The sequence below is a fragment of the Biomphalaria glabrata genome, chromosome 6 (genome assembly GCF_947242115.1).
Source record: "Biomphalaria glabrata chromosome 6, xgBioGlab47.1, whole genome shotgun sequence".
In the NCBI taxonomy this organism is placed as follows: Eukaryota; Metazoa; Mollusca; class Gastropoda; family Planorbidae; genus Biomphalaria; species Biomphalaria glabrata.
In genome coordinates, this window is record NC_074716.1 from 6,233,385 (window position 1) to 6,261,379 (window position 27,995).

Consider the following 27,995-nt stretch of genomic DNA (forward strand, 5'->3'; position numbering starts at 1 on the left):
GGGAGCGCTTAAGGCCCTTGAGCGACAGAAACCAGAATATTTGGGACACACTTTTGTTTACATGTTTCATCCTAGCCAAACCTCACGCACTGTCGAGCTGGGTTCGAACTCATCCTAAAACAGTTTCAAAGCCGTTACATCAAGACCATGCAGCTGCTCTTGACACAGTTATAGGCTATATTCACTTGCATTTTTTTTTGTTCATCTGTCGATGTTTTTTTTTTTCAATATTCTTCCTCCCACTCAACCCACTAGCGGATCCAGAACTTTGGAGTGGGGGGGGGGCGATTTTTTTCCAAACCCTAACCCTAACGCCGAGTAAACCCTAACCCTATGCATAAACGTGCGTACAGCATGTATATATATATATATATATATATATATATATATATGAGAATAAAATAGAGCAGTGTTTCTCAACCTTCAGCGAAAAAATAAAAAAGTCATGTTCAGGCCTTTCTCTTGCAAGCTTGGGGGTCTGGGGGAGCGCTGTAAGAATTCCCCCCCCCCCGGCGCAAAAAGCGTTTTCTTGCATTTTTCACTGCAAAAACGCATCCTTCTGACATCTACATCTCACTATTTATCAGTGGGGTTCGGGGCGAAGCCCCGACGCCAAAAGCGTTTTCTTGCATTCTTCACTGAAGAAACGCATTCTCCTGACATTTATAGCTCATTATTTATCAGTGGGGTTCGGGGCAAAGCCCCGACGCAAAAAGCGTTTTCTTGCATTTTCACTGCAGAAACACATCCTTCTGACATCTACAGCTCATTATTTATTAGTGGGGTTCTGGGCAAAGCCACGACGCAAAAAGCGTTTTCTTGCATTCTTCACTTCAGGAACGCATTCTCCTAACATTTATAGCTCATTATTCATCAGTGGGGTTCGGGTCGAAGCTCAATCATGAAAAGCGTTTTCTTGCATTCTTCACTGAAGAAACGCATTCTCCTGAACTAAATCTCATTATTCATCCTATTATAAAGGACCTTTTGAATAATGTTTAAAAATATTCTAATATCAATTTTTACGCCCTTAATACATTGCAAATAAAACCGATTTGTTCCTTAAAAAGATAGATACTAGATACCCCACATCTTTAGATTAAGGCTTTAAGGATCGCCGCCGAAAAAAAATTATTCGATAAATAATATTCAATAAAATACAAGCATGAATTGTGAGTTATAGTCCAAAACTTATTTAACTAGAAAAATATCAGATTGAGTAAAGGTTGGAAAAAGGCGACTAGGAAAAAATGATTTGGATTTAGAACTCATCTAAATCTTATACTGAAATATTTCGTTTGAATTAAAACTTTTCCAAAGCAAAGTCTTTCTTAAAATAATTAAGATACATTCATGTGAAATTACATAAACTCTGTCTGGAAAGTGGAGGGGGCGATAGAGTGAAAATGATTAATCCTCGCTCCTTTTTATAATTTCTGCTAATGATTGCATTTGGCATTAAAGAATAGGGTTGGGGCGACTCGATATAAGAATTTAATTTTATAGCATGTATAAATTATATTAGTGACAGATTTTTTTTTTATATTTTGTAATTTCTTAACTATAATAGGCTACAAAAAGAAAAAGTATTGGTTTGTCCCATGGGAGGAAGGTGATTGCATGTATCGCCCCTCCCACCTGGTACAACCTTTTTTTCACTTTATATTTACTAATGATAACATTTGAGATTAGAGTGTGGTGCGACATAATATACAATGGGTTCACGTAGTTTATATTATATACATATTCAACTAATTTTGTTCACATACAATGATTTCTCCATAAAAATAAGACCGCCCCCCCCCACTCAGAGGGCTAGAGTGGGGAGGGCAGTATTGCAATCGCCCCCCCCCCCCCCCCGCCCACCCCACCGAATCGGCAAAAATACCAGAAGGAGAGCGACATAATATACAATTTATATATTAATTTAACTAATTTTGTTCACAAACTACGATTTCTCTGAAAAGTAGGACCGCCCCCCCCCACTCAAAGGTTTTAGGTGGGAAGGGCAGTAGAGGTATTCGATCCCCACCCTATCGGCCAAGAGGGGAACGACAAAATATAAAGATCGGTTAAAATACCAATAACAAGTTTTAATCATATAGATATTCAATAGATTATGTTAGCAAGCTGTGATTTCTACATATAAAATGGACCGCCCCCCACTCGAAAGTTTATGGGGGGGGGGCGGAATTCGTCCGCCCCAACCCCCTTCGGGGGGAGTCGGCCGAGAGGGGGGGAGCGATCGCCCCTCCCCTGGATCCGCCAGTGAGTCTCAACCAAAAGCCAAAAAGCAAGACAAGAGTTAAATGTTGATGTATCAATAAAATTAACAGCCAGAAAGGAGATGATGAACAATATTAATATTTAAAAACATCTATCTAGGGTATTAAAGGTTATAATATCAGATGACCGAGCCTCGCTCGGATGAATAATTTGTTAAGGAAGGATATTTACCCGAAGTTATTTTGGGAATATTGTTGTAATTACGAAAATGAACTATCGGGTAAAGACTATCAATCCGAAGAGTTTCTTTTTAGTTCTTTCAGTTCTCAATGTAATTGTACATGGCGATTAGAATAGAAAGTCCCCTCAATAGTAGGCCTATAGAAAACCACAGCTCACTTCTTAACGTTTTACATTGCTTCTTTCATGTAGAACTATTGGGCTATTATAGGCTTGTAAGAAAGTCTTTGCAGTATAACTTCTAAAATGGTTACTTCATGACATTTAATACTGCAATTAGTATATTTATTATGGCTCTGAGACATGGACACTTTACAGAAAAAACTAAGACTTCTAGAGTGCTTTCACCAAAGATGCTTGCGCTCCATCATGGACATACGGTAGCAGGACCGCACTACAAACAGCGATGTCCTTGCCAACGCCGGTATGGACAGTATAGAGGGACTTCTTATGGTCCGACAGTTGCACTGGGTAGGGCACGTATCCCGTATGGGAGACGAACGAATGCCAAAGGCAGTCTTTTTTTGTGAGCTAAAAGGTGGTCGACGTGACAGATGCGCTCCACGGAAATTCTTCAAAGACCAGCTTAGTCGTCAACTTTTCTTGGCTGACATAGAAGAGAGCACCTGGTTGTATGCAGCCTCCGAACGAGACAGCTGGAGGTCTCTCACGAAGGCCGCGGGATACACATTTGAGACAAAAAGAAAATCTGCTGCCGAGAACAAACGCAGACGGCGAAAAGAAAATCTAAATCGGCCACCTGCGGACAATGGTTATGCTTGCCCTGGATGTGGTAAAATATGTAGGTCACAGTTGGGGCTGCACAGCAAAGGGAAATACTGCATTCCTCACTTATTTTCGGACTCGAATTTCATACCATTTTGCAAGAATATCGCTGTTTGTATTGTGGTCTTTGGTAAAGTCGTTCAAGAAGTCTTAGTTGCTTTCTATAAAGTACTCATGTCTCAGATCCACATAGATGGGTTGAGAGAATACTGGTTGACACTGATTTTCGTAGACAGGTGAGCGATTTATTTCGCCACACTCTCGCTTGGAGTCGTCCAAAAGCACGACTATCCATGATCACATATCAAACTCTCTTTAAAGCAGTGATTCCCAAAGTGGTCCATATAGACCCCCAGGGGTCTACGAAGACTTTCAAGGGGTCTACGAAAGTGAAAAAACAAATTGGGGGTCCATGAGATGTCCAAGGGGGTCTATGATAATAGATTTCATATAAGCAGGTCGTGACTTTAATTTTTACATCCCATTAATGTAATTCTTCACACTATATATAATTTGTAACTTAGTTAATCATTTAAATATTTATCCTGCTATTCAAACGAAAAATTGTTGTATTTAATTTCAATACTTATTAAAATAACTTAATTTTGTCTTCATGTAAATAATGTTTAACAAAAAGAAATGTAGACTGTCTAGCGTTGATTATATAAAATTGTTCATTCTTTCCTTGTCAACCAAGCGGTTACCGATTGCCTTTTTTATGACGATATGAAACTAATTATCACCCAGATAAAAAGATATAGATTTGAAAAACTTTTGAACATTCAAAGATAAAGTTCAGAATAGACCTACAAAATCTCTATTCAACATCATGTAGAGAAGATGGTGGTTTATGGAGTCTTACAATATCTGTTCACTTATAGCAAAAAAAGGGTGTGGTGGTAGTGGTTAAGCGCTTGACTTCCGTAATTGGGGTCCTGGGTTCGAATCTCTGTGAATTTTGAATTTCAGGATGTTCAGGGCTCCCCTGAGTCCACCCATCTCTAATGGGTACCTGAATTATGTTAGTAAAAGTAAAGGCGGTTGTTCGTTGTTCTGCCCACATGACACCCTGCTCGTTAACCGTTGGCCAAAGAAACAGATGACCATAACATTATCAAAATGTCTGAAAGGGGAAATTTACTTATTTATGGCGAGATGCGGAAAACACCATAGGTAAAACATTGATTTTTATCAGCCGTTGTAGTTTTGAAACCTGTTTAACACAAACTGATATTATCTGATATTATTAAAAGAATTTCTTTAAGCAACAATACAGTTCAAGGTTGCTTCGGTGGCATGAGTTATAAAATTAAAAGCTTCATATATCATTCTTTGCAAACTACATATATAAGTTTGGGCTCAGCAGCGTCACAGGTTCTGACAGGATGTAGTGGTGTGTGCTGCAAACTGCATTATGGTCGCCGGCTCCTTATTTTTTCTCAGGTTAACCCACAAAACCTTTCCCATGTTTGAGTTGCAAGACAGGAGAGTTTTGAATTCAGTTTTACTTCTGCTAGGTGGGTAGCCAGCCAAGACTAATGAGCCCTTCATGCTCGAAGCTTACTGGTTTAGGCGACAGTCACTCGCCTTCGCTCTTTCTCCCGATAGTGATAACATCTTCGCGCGGACTCAATATTTTAGCAACTCGTGAAACGTCAACAAATACACGAGAAACTGCTCTTAGCGAAAACTCTTACAATGATACTTAAGGCCATTGTGTTTGGAGATTCCAGCAATACATATTGCTATTTTAATTGGTTTTGAATTTTATCAATAAAAAAGATAGATCTCTAAAATCTCTAATATGTAGCTTTAAATTACTTTTTCACTTTTCAACTGTCTACAGATAGAAATTAGGAGGCGTTTTGGCTGAGCGGTAAAGTGTTTGGTTTCTGAACCGGGGGTCCCGAGTTTGAATCCTGTTGAAGACTTGGATTTTTAATTTCGGGATCTTTTGGGCGCCTCTGAGGCCACCCAGCTCTAATGGGTACCTGACATTAGTTGGGGAAAGTAAAGGCTGTTGGTCGTTGTGCTGGCCACATGACACCCTCGATAATCGTAGGCCACAGAAACAGATGACCTTTACATCATCTGCTCTATAGACCACACGGTCTGAGGGGAACTTTACTTTTTGTACAGATAGAAATTAGTTTAAAAAAAAAAATGTTGAATTTGCAAAATTTGAAAGTTAAGCAGGGGGTCTACCGATAACCAGAAAACATGGCAAGGGGTCTACGAGACAAAAAAGTTTGGGAACCACTGCTTTAAAGCAATGCGTCAATTGATACAATGCTTCCCAGATAATGTGAAGTTATCTACCACTTTAAGGGATGTCTATGGCATTGATCTTTGGGGTGAGTAGGTTTTATTGGGTGACTTTTGGAACATGACTACTGTTTAACCGAGGTTTATAGGTTAACAAATAAAAAAAAGGCAGCAGCGTGATGAAAATTCGTTGACCGCGAGCTGGATATCATCAGGGCCAGCCCTAGGCCTATGCTGTCACAGTGGTGGACCCCGAAGGTTCAAAAGCCCCGCGCTAATTCTAGGTGTAAATTATTAAATTAAACCATTATAATTTATAATAGGGTTCCCGTGGTCTCCTTGTTTTCAAGGAGCTCCTGGAAATCTCCTGAAACTCATAAAAATGTCCTTAAAAAGACAAAATTGTCACTTTGGGGTGTCAATCAATATGGTAAACGCCAGTCCTACGCGTGATATAAAAAAAACGGCATCGTCAGCTTTCATTTAATAAAAATGTAATGCAAATACGAATTTATTTTCTAATACAAAATCTTTATTTTCACTTATTATCCTTATCAATACCCTTACTGGTCCACGCGCAATCCTCATTTTTTTCACATAGGGCCCCGCAAATGTTAGGGCCGGCCCTGATTGTGCAAGTAAGGCATAGATAAGCTGTGTTATGACCATTTCCTACGTTTTGGTATTGGACAGCAGACTTCGAAGCTTAAACACATTGCAATAATTCACCATCAAAATAATAACAAAGTAAAAGCTACCTACGGGTGTAAGCAATTCAAGTGTAAACAATTTATAAAGCCTTTAAAACACAATAACTAATCTTACATTAAGATATTTCATTATTTTTCTTCCATAGTTTCATAATGGATCAATGTAAATTAAGATGGTGCGCAAATGTTTAATTACGCCAATTGAATCATTAAACCTTTTTCTTGTTTGCGAAGAAATGTCTTAGTGTACTGATGTGAGCCTAGTGACGTAAGCGGTGTCAAGTTTTTTTTTCCCATTGACGTCATATAGAAAATTTCATTCATAAAACATTCTAGCCAAAATAAATGTTTCGATAATGAGCCATTTTCAAACCGATATAACGGTCGACCTCGAGTTTTCCCGATGTGGCCAATGAGTTGAGAAATTTTTTCTCATTATTATGCACATACCGTGAACTTTTAAAGAAAATCGTTAGAGCCGTTTTCGAAATAAAATTTATATATATATATATAAATATAAATATATATACATACATACATACATGTGTCTGCCATTCCCCAGAGAGTATAGGATTAAGTGTAATCGTATCAATTATTTTGGATTAAACTTGTAATAGGTTGAGATGAACACTAATAAATTTGTGCGACCAGAAATAATTTTATCAATTGTTTTTGTTTAGTGCAATTTCATGCTTTTTAGCTTTCTCAATTCGCTCTGATCTTATTTCTGTTTCTTTAGTGCCAATATTTATTGATGCTGTCATATTTTTTACTCTTCCAATTCATTACGTATCTTTTTTTTTCTGTATTAATAATGGCACAAACAGAATCACTTGCTGAAGATATAAATAAAACTTGAAAATACACTAAAGAATCTTCTGTTCTATTTTTGTCTCTTCTTTATATTTTAACTTCTTTAAACTTCAACAATTCCAACAATTCATAGATTTTCGATTCAACAAGAACTTCACATAAATATCTTGTTAATATTCAACTTTTTATAACTAAACTTCAACTAGTGCACCCGCATCCTGTTTAAGAACTCATTACAACGCCAGGACAGTTAAAATGCAAGGACCCCAAATAACTTGCTTTTCACCCAATTGTTTTTAAACCGTATTTTCCAGAAACATTAAAACTTATACTCTAAATATTTGATTAACTATGACCTTTTAGAAACTGACGTATGCGATTTTTCCTGGCCTCTTTCCTGATTGGATGATTATCCAATTATTCCGGTTTTTTGGAAAGAGGTAGAATTTCGTCACAATATCGATTCGTGACACCTATCACTTATCTAGACCAGTTGGGAAAGGAGGGGGGGGTAGAGAGAAAGGGGTATCTGTTTCAATGTTACCTTGATCGCTTTTTAAATGTATAAAAAAAAAAAAAACTTGTTTACACAGGGCTCAAACCTCTTCAAGGAGACTAATTCAACTTATACCACTACATCTGTCAAGCACGATTTCTTCCCTTGTTCGATACCAATCAAAATAACTAATTACCAATAGTTAATTAACTGATTGTTTTATTTCTTTTCATTGATTCTTGTGTTGTCTGGTAAAAGAAATATTTGTGCACAATTTAAATTTGATCGGGAATTGGTTGTGGGAGAAATAACGTGCACAAAACATTTTACACGACAGAGTGAGTTGATATAAGTGTTGAATAAATCATTGAATCATCAAACTCACCATAAAGATCTCACCTGATGCTTTGTTACACGTATCTTCAAACTGTGTTACAACAAAGAATATTATAGCTTCGAGGTTCATGCAGGGCATTGAAGATATGGCACTTCAAGTCCTCTCTACGTTTACAGTCAGTGCTGGAGATCCTAATTAAATAGATAGGAAGTAGATAGTCTTATCTAATGTCGTGATCTAACCTAATTAACATATTTCTTGCATCGTATACATATGAACGAATATGTTAATAGAAATAGTTGTTAGGAACATGTATATTATAACCAAACACTGTAAGTACAAGAATCGGTTAACATCGAATGATTACATTGATCAGTTGATGAACCACGTGATTGCTCTTTGAAAAGGGGGCTACGTGTGATTAAGGGGACTTATCAATTGTAACTTGAAACTGATGGTCAGCTGAACAAATCGTCATAGACAGACTAAGAGATAGCAGCCATGCTGTAATAATGTTTGTTAGAGAATTGATAATACATAGCTGTCTAAGAGGAAAAAAAAGAGCTCACTCAAATTTAGTATTGCCGGAATTCTTAATATTATTTACAAAGCTGTCTATCTGTCTGGTATAAAGTTGAACATGTTTTTCCCATTCTTAGATCAAGTTAAATTTTTGCACAACTACTCAATATACCCGACAAAACACGAATCAATTTATAAATTTAACCAATTAGTTAATTAATTTTTGGTGATTAATTATTTTGTTTGATATCGAAATAATGGGAGTAAAAGCTACTTAATGAGAGATGTGGATGTACATATGGATTTAATCTCCTTATTACGTTTTGACACGTTTTTTCTCCCACTTCCTATTCTCGGATCAAGTTGAATTTTCGCAGAATAACTCATGGTCAATAACAATGCACGAATCAATCCGAAAATTAACCAATTATTTTATCATTTAGTACTATTTATCAAATTTGCTTTATATAGAAGAAAGGGACCTAAACCCTGTAATTATCAGATACATGGCAATAAGCTTTGTTTTTAAAAAAGTAGTCTTTTTTTTTTCTATTCCTTGTTTTTCTTATTTGGTTTCTATGAAACAGCATTTCCGAACACCGTTCTATAGTAATACCTTCAAGGGAAGATAATGCTAGAAGCTTGGTGGCATTATATTACTTTTTATCGTTTGCAATTGAAATGAAAATGGAGATTGTCGAATTTTTTATTGGCAAGAATTCATTCATGAGTGATGCTTTAATATACAACGATATCAATAGTTCGGTAAAATATGTTCAATTAGGTCGTTTTTCTGCATCTTGAGTTGTTTTTACCAAAACCATTACTCTGGTACAAATTGGAATACGTTACCGCTCAATTCTTCATTCTTCCTAACAAAGGGGAAGGAAATACATTTTTATTAACCAATTAGTTAATTAAATAGCGTTAATTTTTTTTAATACCCAAAAAGGGAAATAAATTTTACAGCATTGAGAATATAGAGTTATATGATTGAGTTATTCATTTCATTACAGATTTTCACCTGACTCGTAGATTTATGTAGATTTACTGTTGAGATTCAAAACATTTTTACAGACGTTCTTTGCGTTAACATTACTAGATTTGATAATAGTCTGAACATTACTCCCCTTGCTACAGTTTGTACACGTTACGTTTTTTCTCCCACTTCCCATTGTCGGATCAAGTTCAAATTGTGCATGACTTACACACTTGTTTCGAAGTTTTCTCTCGGACATGTGTCTAGTTGGAGGCTAAGGAGGAAGCACAGTTATCTGTAATAACATATTTAGCACACCAAAGTATCTTAATTGCAAGGCTTTAACTCTTTCTCTCCTAACTGACGATACCAGCGTTGATTCCACCAGAATGTGGTAAATAATTACGGAGAGAAAGAGTTAAGAGAGCATCATTGGTTGACTATCACATTTCTAGATATATTTTTACAAAGCTTTATTAACTCAATCTGTCTGTTTGGTAAAAAAGTTTGTACACGCTATTTCTCCGACACCCAATTTCGGATCAAGCTGAAATTTTGCACAATTATGTTGTTTTTTTTTTTTTACCTGACAACACAATAGTCAATAAAACAAAAGTCATCCAATTAGTTAACTATTTATAATTAATTATTTTGTTTTGGTATCTCAAACAAGGGAAATATACTGTACTTGTCTGAAGTGGTGATATAAGCTGAATTAGTCCCCTTTATAGGCTACCGCTTTAAAGTAAGTTTGATACAAGCAATATATAATATTCTATTTTCATAGAACCTCACTAGCAGAATGGTTAGCATGGTGGTTTAAGGAGGCATGAGCCATGAGTTCAAATTCAGGTCGATCCCCCCACCCTTTCTTTTATAAATGCTTTTAAAAAGTGATTACTGTAAAATTCACCCAGATTCTCCTTTCTTTCCAACCCCCCCATCCCCCATTTTCCCATCTGGTCCAGACAAGATCACAACGTATCGAGAGGGCTAAAACCATGAAATAGCGCTCAACAAAAACCAGTGGTCAAAATAATTATAATTGCACAGACTTCTTGTTGTTGGTCTAGATTCTAGATCTATCACAAATTTAATTACATGACTGATAAAAACTATATAATTGATACAATTACACTTCGTGTAAGCGTTTTTTTTTTTTTTAGAATAATTATTCCTATTAAATCTCATGAGCCCTCATTTCTATATGTTTGTAAGAGAAACTCAAACACATTTTGTACCAATGGACATAAAACGTATTGAATTCAACTGAAAGAATTATTCAAGACCAAGTTTATGATGATTAAATTTACAGTTAACACAAATCTATTTCGAATGAAATAATAGGGTACATACTCTGAGCAAGCGATTATCACACTTACTCCAATATTATGTGGCTAGATAGTGTAAGAAACAGCGTCATAGTCATGGCCTTGTATATTCCCAGTGATATCTCTTTACTTGAAGTTCGCCATTTAAAAAAAACAACAACAAATTACTATTAATATAAAAAAACAAAACAACAGCGGAGGCCATATTAGGAATCTTGTTGTATAGTTTAAGAACAGTACCAGGTGACCGAGCCTCGCTCGTTTGAATAATCTGTTGAGGAAATATATTGACTTATTTTGGATCGGGTCAAGACTCCCATTTCGAAAAGATGCATTCGTGTTCTTTTAGTTCCAAATGTCAATGTACATGGCGATTAGAAAAGAAAGTCTCTCTTAAGTTCCCCATACAGAACACGCCGGTATGGACAGTATGGTGTTACTGTAGAGCAGTGGTTCCCAAACTTTTTTGTCTCGAAGACCCCTTGCCAAGTTTTTTTTAGTTTTCGGTAGACCCCTGAATTTTTTTGAAAATTCATTTTTTTCAAACGTGTTTTTCTTGCAGATTCTATGTCATATGGCATGATATGGGATATAGATCTATATACATTGATGATTATTCAAATTAAAATGAAGCAAAAAAAAATAACATGCAAGACACGAAATGACTAATCAAAAAAACCTATTGGTGGAAAATTTTGATTCTAAAATTTCCATATTGAGCTTCAGTTTAGGTTTAACGTTATACCTTCTCAATTAGATGATGTTTGACTAAGTTCAATTTGGAAAATAAAAACAATTCATGCTGTCCAGTGCATGCTACATTCATTTAATTCTCACAAGAAACACTGAGATTATGACTTCGTTTGACAAAATTTATAGCAGCTAATTAACCACATACATTTATGAAACAAGTCTGTTAAATAGACTGCCCTTTTTACAATCCCCCACTCTGCCGCGACCCCCCCCCCCCCCCCGCACACACACACACAGCAATAGAACAGTAGATAATAACGATCCATTTTTTCGAGGGTCTTAGGCAAATCGCCAATCGACCCCCAAAGGGGTCGCGACCCACAGGCTGAGAACCCCTGTTCTAGAGTGATAAAGTAAAGTATTGTAAAATGTTCACAAACCTATTCTCTTTTGTGATGTTTCATCCAACATATTTTCTACTGTGTCCCTATTCTGAACTTACAGTGTTCAAAAGTATTTCAAATCTCAATCTATTTTATCATATTGGCGCTGTCTCAAAAGATGTTCCAGATTTAGTGGTTTCATAGCGACATAACTTTATACTTTATTGCATAAAAGCACAAATGTATTTGCTTGTTTTACAAGGACGAAATGAAGCCAAATTTCTAATAAACAACACTGGACTTTCTGCAGTTCTTTCAGACTCGGTCATGGCAATATTACTTTCATGTAGACACAATTAAGTTAATTAATAAAAATAAAAAAAAAATTAAAATAAAATAATTTGACTAACAGGGTTGCAATTCAAAGTATGACCTAAGGTACAAATCATTAGTGGGCAATGAAATTTAAAAGTCTCGACGTGCTTCAATGAGATCCACTATCGTAGACCCCCATTTACAGATCATAGACCCCCAATTTAATTTATCACTTCCGTAGACCCCCTGGAAGTCCTCGTAGACCCCTGGGGGTCTATATAGACCACTTTGGGAACCACTGCTTTAGAGGGACTTCTTATGGTTCTTACGGTACATGTTGCATGTATTCAACGCATTAGACTTATATATTTATTAAGAACATTATCACTTGTCATGATGTGGAGTGTCAAAATGCAGGGGCCCCTTAAGAGGCCAATCCTCCTGGGCCCCCACCACTTTCTACGCCACTGTGTAAAGCTACTAGTTATTATAATAGTTGGCATACATTTACTGCTGAATTTATTTCGTTATTTTGTTCATGTAACACTATTTTCAAACATTTTGTTCATGTAACACTATTTTCAAACATTTTGTTCCTGTAGCACTATTTTCAAACATTTTGTTCATGTAACACTATTTTCAAACATTTTGTTCATCTTACACTATTTTCAAACATTTTGTTCCTGTAACACTATTTTCAAACATTTTGTTCCTGTAACACTATTTTCAAACTTTTTGTTCCTGTAGCACTATTTTCAAACTTTTTGTTCCTGTGACACTATTTTCAAACATTTTGTTCCTGTAACACTATTTTCAAACTTTTTGTTCCTGTAACACTATTTTCAAACTTTTTGTTCCTGTAGCACTATTTTCAAACTTTTTGTTCCTGTGACACTATTTTCAAACATTTTGTTCCTGTAACACTATTTTCAAACTTTTTGTTCCTGTAGCACTATTTTCAAACTTTTTGTTCCTGTGACACTATTTTCAAACATTTTGTTCCTGTAACACTATTTTCAAACTTTTTGTTCCTGTAGCACTATTTTCAAACATTTTGTTCCTGTGACACTATTTTCAAACATTTTGTTCATCTAACACTATTTTCAAAATTTTGTTCATCTAACACTATTTTCAAACATTTTGTTCCTGTAACACTATTTTCAAACATTTTGTTCCTGTAACACTATTTTCAAACTTTTTGTTCCTGTAGCACTATTTTCAAACATTTTGTTCCTGTGACACTATTTTCAAACATTTTGTTCATCTAACACTATTTTCAAACATTTTGTTCCTGTAACACTATTTTCAAACATTTTGTTCCTGTAACACTATTTTCAAACATTTTGTTCCATGCCCAAAACATCATATGGGGCCTAATGGCTATGCGTGGCTCTATGATTTTGCCCTGAACGTCGTTTATATTTTGCTCAATGTTTTTGCCCTAGGTATCTAGTAGGTCTGGCTCTATGATATTAATATGACTATCTGTAAAATCTGGTTCTACGAGCTCTTAGAATATACACTTTTTTTTTTAAATTAAAAAGTAGGTCAGTAGGTTATTGTAGCCTATTTAGTTGCAGAATGACCAATGCATATAGATCCCGTTATAGATCTAGCCTAGCTCGCTACATAATTTGTAAGCATTTAGTTTCTCCATGATACTACAACATACTATACTACATCACATTGGCGTAGCCAGAGGGGGTTTGGGGGTTCAATAGGAATTCATTAATTGATTTTTTGCTTTGATTTTGTTTATTTTGGGTGACATTTTAATACTATACCATCACTTGCCCCAGCGCAGCTAAGGGATTTTGAGTTTAAAACCCCAGACCAAGGGATTTTGAGTTTAAACCCCCTACCGGGGTTTAAAACCCCCAACAAATGATTTTGACGATAAAACTTCCTTTTTCGATATAAAATCTAAAGAAAACTACAGTCACTTAATTCCAAGAGAGTATTCAAGAAAGGTTACACATTTCTACCAGTGGCGGGGCTCCATTAATAAAGTGCAGTGAATAGTCATCTGCCGAAGTTGAAAAACACTAAATGTGGCTCAACAAAGATGGCTAAGACGGATTTTAGGAGTCAGTTATAGAGATCGGGTCTAAGTCAAGGAAAATCCTATGCCGAATTGGGAGTCGACTCCTTAGTAAGGTTGTGACAGAGCGTCGCATGAGGTTTGCGGGACATGTTTTCCGACAAAATGAATTACGTATACTTAAGAGTTGCGATGACATCCTAGTACAACTTGGCGCCAGTAAGGCAGTAAGAATGGATTTTAGGTTTTTGAAATAAAACTTTTAATAGCAGGAAAATTTACTGTAGGTACCCCAGAATATTCATTTTGTTGGGTTTCAAAACCAGAAATAGTGCTTGGCGGCGGGGTTTCGCCCGGCGCTGGGGGGGGGGGGGGGGGGCTCCAAGCGCTCCCCCAGACCCCATTGCTGGCAATGGCGGTCAATCTACAATTTTTCCACTAACTCCAGGAAGAAACATTCTAGAGCATAATAAACGTCTTCCGAACGAAAGGGTCAGAATGTAATAAAGATCATGTAAACACAAACATACATACTATTTTTTTTTCGCGGGAAGGGGGGGGGGGCGGGGGGAGGGAGAAAAAAAATCCCCCCCCCCCCCCGAAATAAAATCCTGGCTACGCCCATGCTACATCAACCCTTTTTGCTTTTATTTTAACTGAAATATTTATTTTGAAAAAAAAAATCAACAATTATAAATAGATCCTCAAGTCATATCCTCCGTTTTAACGGTTAGGGGGTAATTAGACCTATCGGAAAATCCCAGTATTACTTCAGTTTGAGATGTTTTTACTAAAATCTAACTTAATATAGATTGATACCATATAAGGCTTTGCAGTAGGCCTATGCCGGAAAATCACGTAACTCCACATTGCTACGTTCCTTTGTTACATAAAAATGAATATGTACGATAAGAAGTCATATAAACCGTTATAAACAAAACGGAGTTTCGAAATTCATTCTGTGGTTAAGAATTCACATGTTGAAGTTATGTAATATTAAGTGCATATAAACGTTTTGAAGAAACGGAATTTTCATTGTGTTGTATATTATTTCGATCTATTCATTGTAAGCATTTTTTTATTATATTTTTCAAAAAATTTAATTCCTCAAATAATTTTTTTGCATATATTTCCAACCAATTAACCAATTAATATATTGACATTTTTTTTTATATATTTATTGAAGATTTGGCGTTTTAAATAGAAAGAGATACTACAACATCCGTGATGGAATATTTCAATATAGGGATGGCTGCCAAGTCCTAGGACGTGCTTCTTGGACTGTCTTTATCTTATCTTATATAATACAGACGTTACTTCAAAAAAAGAAGATGATTACGTCCTACGCGTCATGCATTTAGTCATGCATATTAACCAATGACTTAAATTCTGCCAAGTCACTGGGTTTCCTGGCTGGCGTCTCGATGGTCCCGAGTTCAAACCCTGCCACTGCTATCCCCCACGTACTGTATGATTTTTTGTTTTAGCTAGTGCGTTAAGTCTTATCTTCAATTCTGAAAGGACATCCGAAACATGTAAAACAAACTAATAAACCTATTTAAATATTCTTATCTTATATATTTCAGACGTTACTTCAAAAAATAATATGAACGCGCCCTACGCATTTCATGTGTGAATCTAGTCAGACATGTTAATCAATGACTTAAACTCCGCCAAGTCGTTGGTTTTCCTGGCTGATTCAGGCAACCCATTCCATTCTCTAATGGCACTAGGGAAGAAGGAGCACGTGTATGAATTTGTTATAGGGTATTGAATGCACGCTTAATCAAGACAAAGTTCAATGCACCATACATAATAATTAAAATAATTGCACGACAATGGGGAGAGAGGAATGGAGAAAGACGGTTGACGTATCTTGGGTGGTGCCCCAACTGTCCAACAGGTTAAGGGATAGGTGAAGGTTAAAGTGAGTGGGAAGAAAGGGCACATCTTCATGACTGTAAGTCAATTCACCATTTTTATCCTAACCAGTGAGGTTAGAGGTCTGTTGTGACATTACAGGCGAGGGTCAAGGCTCGAACTAGGACCTTCGTGATCATAGTTTGAAGTGGAGAGCTCACTGAAATGTCATAGATGTCCTGGTTTGTGGTTTTGTCTCCATGACCACTCATGGTATGTTCAAGTATTTATATCAGATTCATTTTAAAATCCATTTTAAAATATCCAACTTCTGTTATGGCTAGTGGTTCACTAGAGTATCGAGTTGCCAGAAAAAAATATTCTTGCGAAGGTGCATATATTTCGAAGAGAAGAGAATCGGCTTATTTATGTTAGATCGGTTTTTATTTTACATAGTCAATAATTTACTCGAAAGCGGGTGCTACTTATCTCTCTTTGGTGCCTTGTATTCAGCCTATTATTGATCATTAATTTTTATGCTGTTTATTGAATCCGTCAGGGATAATGCAATTTCAATCAAATTCTATATGTTACATTATTTATGGCCGGATTTATGTAGTTCATTGCACGGTGCTGAATTCTGTGCAACTTCTTTCTATTTTTCCTATATTATCTTATATTTATCTTATTGGTTAAGTTACAGATGTTGCTTAAATACCATTTTTTTAAAATTTAATCAGCTCCTACATTATGTTTAAACACTATAGTAAACCTATTTAAGATACATATTTCTTTTTTTTTTCAGAATTTGTATTATCTTTGCTTAGGGACGGCCATATTGAAAGGGTATATTACAAATACTAAATATTATGAAAAAAAATAATGTTATTATTTTCTATATATTACTTGATATTATTCCTTTCTTAATTTTTTTGTCATTGTTTTCTGTTATTCTTCTGACCTTAATAGCCAAATTCACTGTTTATTGTTGTTTTTTTTTATCCACAGGAAAAGAATCATTGCCTACTGTTTTAAGGTTAGCCGTAAGCCGTACGAGAACATGGATCAAACCGACTTCCTTGCAGGTAAGTGCTTTATTTTCCTAAGATAACATGCACAAAAACATAACATTATGAATTGGAATTTTTCATCATGGCGGGAATCATATATTGTTATATGTATACGCTGTACAGAAAAAAGGTAATGTTAATAAGCTATGTTTTTCTTAAAGTAATATAATAGTTTGCTAGTTTGTAAAATAGTTAAAAGATATAAAGTAGTTTTTTTCAACCCTAACCTATGTAACATGATTTAATTTTTAGATCTAAATCTAGTAATTGAACATCGAAATTAAAGTACTTTCTCTCATAATTATTATTTTGCAATTTTTAGATACATAATTTAGAAAGATGTAGGTAATCAATCTATTTAGATGCTACTTCTTTATCAATAGACTGAATGCAACACTACATTGTGATTTTGACTGTGTACTATTGAGAAATCAAGAGTAGTGAATGAGTTATTTATTTATCCAGAGAGACACAGAGAGAGAGGGAGAGAGAAATTTGGCCAGTGCACACTAATATCTGTTGTGATTTTTATGTAAAATGTCTGTCAATGTGTCTGCAGGTGAGACAAGACATTTAGGTGACGAGGAAGTACAAGGAGACAATAGATCGTTAAACTCTCACCTGCCCAGCATTCGACAAAAGAAGAAAGAATTAAGAAATCAATGGGCGGCTAAGACTTGCGTTTTTAAGCCTGAGGCCTACCTACCTGTACATGTGGATGAACGAGGAATGGAGCCTACAGATGTTGTCGCAGAAGCACCGTGTTTTCTAGACCATGTCTTCTTAATAAACAAAAACGTAACGACATATAAACTGGCACAACAAAAAGGAGCGACGTGTGCAGACCTCGAGCTACAGGTGCCATCAAACTTCCTGGAGCAGTACGATCCTGAAAACAGTTATGTGGCCCTCCTGGTTGAGGCCAATGAGTACACACTATACAGAGCGGTAGAAACACAAAAATATCCAAAAATAAGCAGTGACTTCTGCACAGTGACTTGTGAGAATGTACCGTTAAAACTATTTGATCAACTTGCGCGCTTAGAGAGTGCAGAGAAAAATGTTCTGCCCCTTCTAAGAAAAAGCAGCTGATTTTTTTTTCTCTACTGGCATTAATATCAAAGAAAGACCATGAAATTATAGGTTATTTTGTACCTTCAATATTTTCTTTATGTTTTTATGAGTTAATCTCAAATACTAATGTCACATATAATAGTTGTTGTTTTTTTCATAATTCTTGCTTGCGATAGTACACTGATTCCGAAAAAAAAACAAAAAAACTTTTATGTTAACCTCAGTTTGCAAACTGATATTTATGGGTTTTTTTGTTTAGTTATTTTTGAAATTTTCGCATAACACTCGAGTATATCGTTTCCATTGCGATATGAGACAACATTTTCCATCTTTTGTTTAACGTGTTAAAGATAAAATAAGAACGTGTCTGTAAGATAAGATAAGAGGCTTTGAAATGAGAAGCTGTTCGCAAAGCTGAAAATAAGACTTCACTTCACATCTATGGTATTCTTGTTTTAAGTGAACATGTCGCTAGATAAATTTGAAGTGTTACTAATATAAAACCAAAAAAAAAAAAAAAGGTTCTGAGTTGCATAGGTTTTTCTGGGTTTTAGATTGGCTCGAAAGTCAGTACCGTTTTAAAGCTGTCTAAGTAATTGAACATGACATTGCGTCCGAAGATTAAGGAGACGTACATGATACTGTGCATGATATCACATGACCACACAGTTCTGTAATCTTTACATTTCGATACATCCAACACACAAGGACCGTCGTCCGCCCGAGGTCGATTTTTACTTCTCCTAACGCCGTTTACGCCTGTATTTAGCGGGTGACTTTCTGTCTCACTGTATCTCACGGTCTTTGTAAAGAGATCTCCAGCTGTCGCTTTCAGAAGACATTTGCTGCCGTTTAAAATACCCCCCCCCCTTTTCCTAATGAAAACGTAAAATATTTAATAAACTTTCATTTTGAAATGAAGTGTCAGCAATATTTTATGAACGTGGGACAAAAGGGGGGGGGGCAGCATCTGGAATCCCTACACCCAAGAATGCTCCGTAATTTGTGTGTGGCTGATCCTGAGTAGGACAGAGCCTTGCTTTCGAAGAGCATTGTGGGGTGGATAAAAATGGCGAGTGATATAGGGAAGAACTATACTGAACTGCCTTAGGGAATACAAGCTCGTGGGACATTTGCGAAACCGGAGAGAATATTTGTTGAAAAAAAAAAAGAAACGAGAAAGTGTGACTTGGTGGGATCAAGTATCTTCTTGAAATACACGCAATTCATAAAGAGATGTAAGAATAGTAGTCGGACCATCGCAAGGATAGACATAATTTTCTTGTCAACATCACTCTCTAACCAAAACCCTTAGAAATACGGATCACTATATACTATCTTTTTATGATACAATTTAACTTTACTCTGTGTCCATGCTAGAAATGTATTATACACGGGATGACATCGCCTTATCACAGTGGATGTTATGCAATGATCTGAGGAAAATTGTTAATTATTGTCAAAATAACAAGAGCTGTCCAAATTGTATTCGTATAGAAACAATTAATATTAATGATTCTCTTTATTTCTATACATTTTTAAATATATATATATATATATATATATGTATAGAAACAATTAATATTAATGATTCGCTTTATTTCTATACATTTTTAAATATATATATATATATAGTCCATATTCCATATACATATATAAATATATATATATATATACATTTTATTTTGTAGTATTTTTATAGATCTTAAAAATGTGTCTATTAATCCGGTATATTAATGTAAACGAAATGTGTAATTATCTTTTAGCGTTTAATTATGATTGTAACATAGTTATTACATTTAAATAACTTTATTATTTCGGATAATTTAGAATATTAAAATGTTTAAAACGTTTATTTCTAGTGGCAAGATGTTGCCAGTGTGAAGCCACATCTTATACAAGAAGCTATGTTCTAATTCTCATTTCTATACAATGTCCATATGTTTTTTTTTTGATAGTCAAAAGTAAGAAAAAAACTCCAAGGGGATCTCAAGATTATGTTAATCACATTCGTTTGTTGTTGTTTTTATTATATGTATACTTTTTTTTTTATTTTATGACCCCATTTATATTCAAAAGATGTCTGTTTCAGAAAAACAAACAAACAATGATTAAATATGTGGGGCGATATAAATGCAGCTAAAGCAAAATAAAAAGAAAACTTGTAGAGAGAGTAGGAAATAGATAAACAATGTCAAGGACATTATATTGAAGAGCGGTGTTGTCAACAGAATAATACAAGTAGCGATTTGATTCTGCAGTAACACATCATTAGTTATTAATACTTCCGGTATTCTTAGCTCCGGATATACCAATAGCTACATTTTGTCTAATTAGCCTTCATTATGAAAATCATTTACAGATTAAGAGTATTCCGGAAAAGGTTCTATAGTAGTTTTAAATATTTTTGCTCAGCTTATTATTTCTGCAGTTTTCGGACGATGAGTATAAGTTTCAATAACTGTTGTGACAATAACTGTTGTGACAATAACTGTTTTGACAATAACTGTTGTGACAAAAACTGTTGTGAAAATAACTGTTGTGACAATAACTATGGATAGTGTCAACTGGTGTCTTTTTTTTTATCAACATTTATGGATTAAATTTATCACAAAGACTAAACCTAGATCTAGGTCTATCAGTACGTTGACTTTGTTGACATTTTAAAAATATTTTGCCGCAGAGATCAATTTTAAACAAATATGGTATGTACGTATGTAACTGTTGTGACAATAACGTGTGACAAAACTTTTGTGACAAAAACTTGTGAAAATAACTGTTCTAAATAATTAAAAGTAAAATAATGATTAGACTAAAACATTTTTTGTTATGGATTTGTTTTGTGTTATATAGTCAATGTTGATGATTTTTAATATATATTTGTTCCCTTTCTTTAAATACTGCTCGAGATAAAAAAAAAAACGTTTTGAAATGTAAGTGATAGTTGGCTAAATAAAACAAAATAAACATTTTTTTATCATCAAACACTTCAAATTGTGTCTATGTGGTATAGTTGTGTTCTCAAATGTAAAGATTTTAATTTTTAGTGGAGAGTTGGTGATGAAAAAAAAGGTATGTTTTACAATTAATGGTTTTAAAAAAAAGATCTTATTAGATTATTAGTAATATAGCATTAATTACCAGCTTTAGAAGTTTCGTATCGAAAAGTAGACTTTTGTTTTATATCAGTAAAAAAAAAATCAAAATTTTCTCACTATGATTGATTAGCAATCAATGTGATCTATTAATTCACCAACACCCTCTACGATAAAAAAAAAAGACAAGCAAAAAGAAAAAAAAAAGACTTTTTAAAAACAAAGCTTAACTAAAATGAATCAACCGCTAATTAATACCATTAATCTGAAAATTACAAGGTTTGGCTCCCTTTCTACTGTGTAAAACAAAATTAATTAATTAGTACTAAATGATTAGATAATTTGTTAATTTTTGGATGGATTTGTGTATTGCTATCGATTATGAATAAGTATGCAAAATTTCAACTTGATCCAAGAAGGGGAAGTGGGAGAAAAAATGTCCGCAATGGTACTACAATGGATGGCTGCCTGGTCGTGCGGTTTGCGCGCTGGACTGTCGTTCGGATTTATCGACGGTCGAGGGTTCAAACCCTGTCCGCTCCCATCCCCCGTCGTCCTGCGGGAGGTTTGGACTAGGAAGTAAACTATTTTCAATTCTGAAGGAACATCCGAAACATGTAAAACATTTTACAAACATTTTACAAACTAAGGGGAAAGCCTGGGCGGGAAATTGCTCACACGTCAGCCCTTGCCTCTTTTCCATACTGGCTTCGATTGGTTTAAAGCACACATATCTAACTCGAGGCTCGGTCGTTTTTGCTTGCGTTCCAGATTCTAATGATGTCGAATACATTGTGCTTCGTCAACCTTTGTTTACCTAAGAGAACAGTTTGAAACGATATCTTCACTTTTATTTAACAATTTCTTCCCGTTTGTAACACGATCTGAATATCTCTGAGAGCACACTTTTTTTTTCCGTAATCCTAGTGGCAAAGGAGGAAAAGCTATTTCGAGCTAAATACAACAGTAACATTGTATTATAGCTGTAATAAGCCTGTTAAAAATGTATCAAGAAACTGACGTCACATAATTGCGCATATGAATTTTCAGTTCTTTTACTTTACACTCAGCCTGTTTGTTTTTTTGTTTTTTTATTTTTCGATAATCGACTTTATGGACCGGTCCAATTCAACGTAATAGATACCAGAAGTTGCTGACAAAGGAATGTTTTGGGGTTGTGTTCATTTTTATATTACGGATTGTTTTAATTAAGAAAATAAAATGGAGAAGTCCAAGGGGACATTAATGAACAATATATAGATTGGGAACAAATCAACGGGCGTAGCCGGTGGTTAATAATAATAATAATAAGGTTTTTCTTTAAGATAGACATTGAGAAAAATGTTAACTTTTCATGATGTTAGTTTTTAGAATATATAGATTAGTAACGCACAGGTCTGACTCTAGAATAGGTCTAACCATACTGATTTCCCTGATTAGTTTGGCTTCATTCCAAAAAGAAAAAACCCTACCAAAATTGTCACGTGACAATGCGCGCGCGTGGAGAATGTAACCAACAATAAGACAAAGGTGGGATATCGGTATAAGACTTCCTCGGTAGAAAAGATATGGTTGAACCATTAATTTTTATTCCGAACAAGAAACTCTTAGTCTTCTCATTTTCCAACACACTTTCTTACCATCCATGGGTATGTTACACTCTTGTGTTTCCTTTTAAGGCAATATATTTCATTATAATTATATGCTTTATGTAAATATATATATATATATATATATATATATATATATATATATATATATATATATATATTTATATATATATATATAATATATATATATATATATATATATATAAATATATATAAATATGTATTTATGTATGTATCTATGTTTGTATGTATGTATGTATATTTGTATGTATGTATGTATGATGTATGTATGTATGTATGATTGTATGTATATATGTATGTATGTATGTATGTATGTATGTATGTATGTATGTATGTATGTATGTATGTATGTATGGTGTATGTATGTATGTATGTTTGTATGTATGTATGTATATATGTGTGTGTGTGTGTGTGTGTTTCTAAAGAATTGATAAACGGCCGGGGCACATTTAAGGTTAAATTTTATTTTTTTTCCTTAATACTAAATTATTGAAACAAATTTATACATTTAAATTGAATGTGTTATCTTATATTATAGAAAATGAAAGTAACCTACATACACGTAAAGAAAAACATTTTTAAAAAAATGTTGAAAGTAGACAATGCTTCCTGTATGTAGCTTATAGAGCGATTGTCTTAATAACTAATAAATATTAGACTTAAAAAATTGATTTTTTTACACACACACACAAACACACACACACACCCGCTTCCACTTGAAAAATAATTCTTAGAATGTATAGATCTAGTACGCTTTATAATATTCCAATGATAATTAGATTTAGACTTTGAAAACAATGCACACAATTTTCATGAACATTGATTTATTAAACTTTTTAGTCAGAAATGGCTTGCATTTGGAAATTCCCGAAAACGATAGTCCTTTCAAGAACGCCATAGTCCTTTCAAAACCGATGTTGGATCTAGATCTATGTCTAGATTTCTAGCCGAATGTTTTAATTTTTTTACTTCAAAAAATGATAATGGTCAAGCTAGAGTTTCCCCCGTATTGCCAACGAGCTAGTAATTCTTTTCTCAGCATTATACACAAATGTTTCAAGAAAAATCGTTAGAGCCGTTTTTGATATCATCGCCCAGGTTTCGCCCTCCATGAAGTTCTGACTTGAATAGAGATATTGTAATGCCTTAAAGCACAAAAAGTTTATGCTAAGTTCAGTTACTAGCAATGGTAACACATTATGAATATCACGTGTTTACATTGGGATTGTAACATTAGCAAAAGCAGTTACTTGGGCTTATGAACGGAAATGGATGTAGAAATGAGGGGTGGGGTAGAAGAATCATATTAGATGTGATGGATGTGTCTGCGACTTTACAAAACCTAGAAGACAATAGTTATGCTGAAATTACTTGTAATAGTTTAAAGGTTTCATGGTTACCTAAGTATTCTATTTTCAATGACAGTTTTATTTATTTTTACAAAGCTTATATCAACTCACTCTGTCTGTCTGTCTGTCCGTCTGGTAAAAAGTTTGGAAAATCCCATTCTAGAATCAAGGTTAAAGATTTTGCAAATTAATTTCTTTTACCTGACAACACAAGAATTAAAAAAAAATGTAACCGCTTAACTATTGGTAATTTTTTTTTTGTTTGGTATCTCGAACAAGGAAAAGAAATCGTACTTGACTGAAGTGGTGGTATTAACTGAATTAGTACCACCTTTATATGTCCTCGTTTGAATAGACACAATAGATAACTATACAATCTTCCATGTTCATAAGCTCTTTGTTCGCAGAGTCGTTACCGTTTTGGCTTGAGAAGCCTGAGAAGGCTTTAGCCCACGAGTTCTAATTCAGGTCGTTCCCCTTTTTTTTAAATAAATATATTTAAAAAGGGATCACCCAGATACCCCGTTCTTTCTCCCCCCCCCCTTTTCCAACTGGTCAAGACAAGTGAAAGGATCATAGCGTATTTGTGCGAAATGTCTGTCAGTCTGTCCGTCCGTCCCGTTTAGATCTCGTAAACTAGAAAAGATATTGAAAATCCGACATCACAATAGTTTAGACCATTCAAAGTTCTGATGCAACGGCTACTTTTTTTTTCTGAAAGCGAAAAAAATCTAATTTTTAAAATCAGTTATGCAAGCAGTTTTTTAAAGGGAAAAAGCTAATTAGTATGCATTATAAGTTAGACCTAAATTAAAAAGAATAGTAATCTTATAATGTCATTTTCGTGAACAATTTTTTTATTTGGAATTATTTCCTTTTTTTTTTTTAAGCTTTCGAATAAGACATTGATCCTTTTCAAAACAATTACATCTATTATAAGACTTCAGTTAGGCCAGGTGAGGCGCGGTAGCTGAGCGGCAAAGCGCTTGGCTTCCGAACCGGGGGCGCCGGGTTCGAATCCTGGTGAAGACTGGGATTTTCAACTTCGTAATCCTTAGGTGCCCCTGAGTCCACCCAGCTCCAATGGGTACCTGATATTAGTTGGGGAAAAGTAAAGGCGGTTGGTCGTTGTGCTAGCTACATGACACCCTCGTTAACCGTAGGCCACAAAAACAGATGAACTTTACATCATCTGCCCAATAGACCACAAGGTCTGAAAGGGGAACTAGTTAGGCCAGGTTCACATCTAACTTTGCATTCACTTGCACCTATCCTTTGATCTGCTGTACCGTTGGGGCACTACACAAGATCTGTCAACCTTCTTACTTCATTCTTATCTCTCATTTGTCTTTGATATAATTTCATTTTGGATGTTCTTTCTGAAAATATTGAAGCCAGCCTGGGTGGACCACTTCGGGGGCCGATTTTGAGTTTGTGTTTCCACACAAACTGTCTTTGTAATCTTGTTATTGTTAGTCTAGATTTATTTACAAATTTAATTACATGACTGATTCAAACTAATTGATTCCTTAATATAACCTTTGTTTAAAAAAAAAAAAGAGTATTGTTTTGTATTTTGTTAGTTCAAAGTTGGAGCAAGACTATAGAGTTTCATTACGAAACGGAAGCTGTTCGATGCCATTTCTTTTAGTGTACCTTCAGTCGTAAAAGGACAATCTTGTAGCACACCTTTCATATGACTATATATATATTGTTACGAACGAATCTCACTATCCAGGCTCTCTGCGAACTGCACCACACGACACCACCAACTTAAAGAACTTGACAACTCAGGGCTCCAAAGTAACGTAACACTTTAATAGCTGAATAAATAACAGCCAATACTGTACAATTGGCAACACGTACACTGTACAAATATCTCTCCGATAACACCGTTCCGCAGTATCAACTCTTGCACTGGCCTCTCCGTCTCGTTCCGGGTTGCACTGGGTTCAACAGTTCAGGACTGACTTCACACACTAGGCTCGATCGCAGACCAAGATCAAGACGCCAGCCGTCTCAACTGTACTTGACAGTACTCCGCACTGAACCGTCGTAATGCTCCGTACAGAACCACACCGCTGAACTGTGCTGTAGTCGACCGGACTGTAGTGAACCGGGCTCTGAACCCCTGCCGTGAACCTCCTTTCTGAACCTTGCTGTATTGAGCCCCTTTTCTCGACCGTCTTGACTGCGATACCTCCGCTCTTATATAGGGTCCCTACTGGCCTTCTCGAACCGGGCAGAACATCGCTCGACCATTCTGGGTGGTCATATGACTACAACTCTCGTGACGCTCATGAGCTCTGTTCACGACGGCGATCCTTCCCGAACCGTCCTGTTGATACTCGACTCGGTTGACCATCGTAGCTCGTCACGGTTGACCGCTCGTCTAGCGCTGGCCTGGGGCGATTTGCGTCGGCTGACTACACTCACACCACTACCCCCATCTGTGCCACCACCAGGTTTATAACAATATTCTAGAGAGACATTTTCCCTTACCAAGAACGTAATTGTGAGGTAATTGTGGGCCAATGGTGGCCTTCGCTTCGAAGTAGAGGAACCAGCCACTTTTGATAAAAACGGGTGACGTGGCGAGAACCGTTACTTGTGACTTGGTTATGGGATTGGGGGGGGGGGGGGGAGGGAGTTAAGGGGGTGCATGACAAAGTGAAAAAGAGGGGGGGTGGGAGTAATTCACAGGAGAATGGGACAAGTGGGGATGGGGTCAGGCATGGTGGCCGATAAATGACGTAAATGAACAGCTGATCGGTTTAAGTGACAATCTCAACTTTAAACTTCAAGTGTTTACAATGGAGTGATGGCATTAGATCTCAGTCTTTTCAGAAGTCTAGCTGCAATTGTGTAGACTTAATAAGTGACTCTTCATAAAACATTGCTATTAGTCATCATTATTTTATTTAAAGATGAGGTCAACATTTTGTGTTTTCCATTTAGATATATATATACACACATACAAAACAAGATTACCAAAAAAAGAAAATGTGTTTACACACAAGTTCAAATACTGACCTCGAAAGGTCCAGCTAAGTATCAAATATTATCAGCACAAATGAAGCGAATAGTATAATAATACGGCGGTATTCGCTATAAAGAGAGAAAGGGAGAGAATTAGAGAAGGAGAGAATTAGAAAGGGAGAGAATTAGAGAAGGAGAGAATTAGAAAAGGAGAGAATTAGAAAGGGGGGAGAGGCAGGTCAACATTTTTGCTATCATTTGATTTTTTTTCACATTTAGTCTACAAACAATAAAACAATTATAATTTAATCTTTTAAAGCTTTTTATTTGTGTCGCTCAACAATGAACCGCAATCGTTCTTATAAAACTGCGACTAAAATCTATATCCGTCAATCAAAATAAATGTTATAACTTCAATCATATTATTTCACGATTTTTCCGAATGTCATAAAGAAAAAAGATGTATCAAAAATGTATTCCCCTTTTTATACAGACCTTCGAATCGGGAAACATGGGAATTGCGCTGTATAAAGATTATATCCTATAAGGGGGACGAACGTATGCCAAAAGTTGTTTTTTTTTTTTTTTTGGTGAGCTGAAAAGTGGTCGACGTAACAGAGGTGCCCCACGGAAACGCTTTAATGACTAGCGGATTCAGGACGAGACAGATGCAGGTCACTGACAAAGGCCGCGAAATACACATTTGAGACCAGAAGAAAATACGCTGCCGAGGACAGGCGTAGAAAATCTAAATCGACCACCGGCGGAGAATGGTTATGTCTGTGCTGAATGTGGCAAAA

General features: G+C 35.5%; 2 protein-coding genes across 7 annotated transcripts in view; one reads left to right on the forward strand and one right to left on the reverse strand.

The window, feature by feature from the left end:
* Nucleotides 1-27,995, reverse strand: part of LOC106078207 (uncharacterized) — an 83,748-nt gene that overhangs the window by 28,178 nt on the left and 27,575 nt on the right. For 2 of the 4 annotated variants that reach the window (XM_056031917.1, XM_056031920.1), the window contains exon 2: nt 7,936-8,064. The gene's annotated coding sequence lies outside the window, so the exon portion shown is untranslated. Of the gene's footprint in view, nt 1-7,921; nt 8,065-17,773; nt 17,852-27,995 lie in introns of those variants that run through there. The other 2 variants (XM_056031921.1, XM_056031918.1) reach the window with 2 other exon arrangements.
* Nucleotides 18,462-27,995, forward strand: part of LOC106058660 (uncharacterized) — a 44,182-nt gene continuing 34,648 nt past the window's right edge. For 2 of the 3 annotated variants that reach the window (XM_056031930.1, XM_056031936.1), the window contains exon 1: nt 18,462-21,213. The gene's annotated coding sequence lies outside the window, so the exon portion shown is untranslated. Of the gene's footprint in view, nt 21,214-22,787; nt 22,886-27,995 lie in introns of those variants that run through there. The other variant, XM_056031934.1, reaches the window with a different exon arrangement.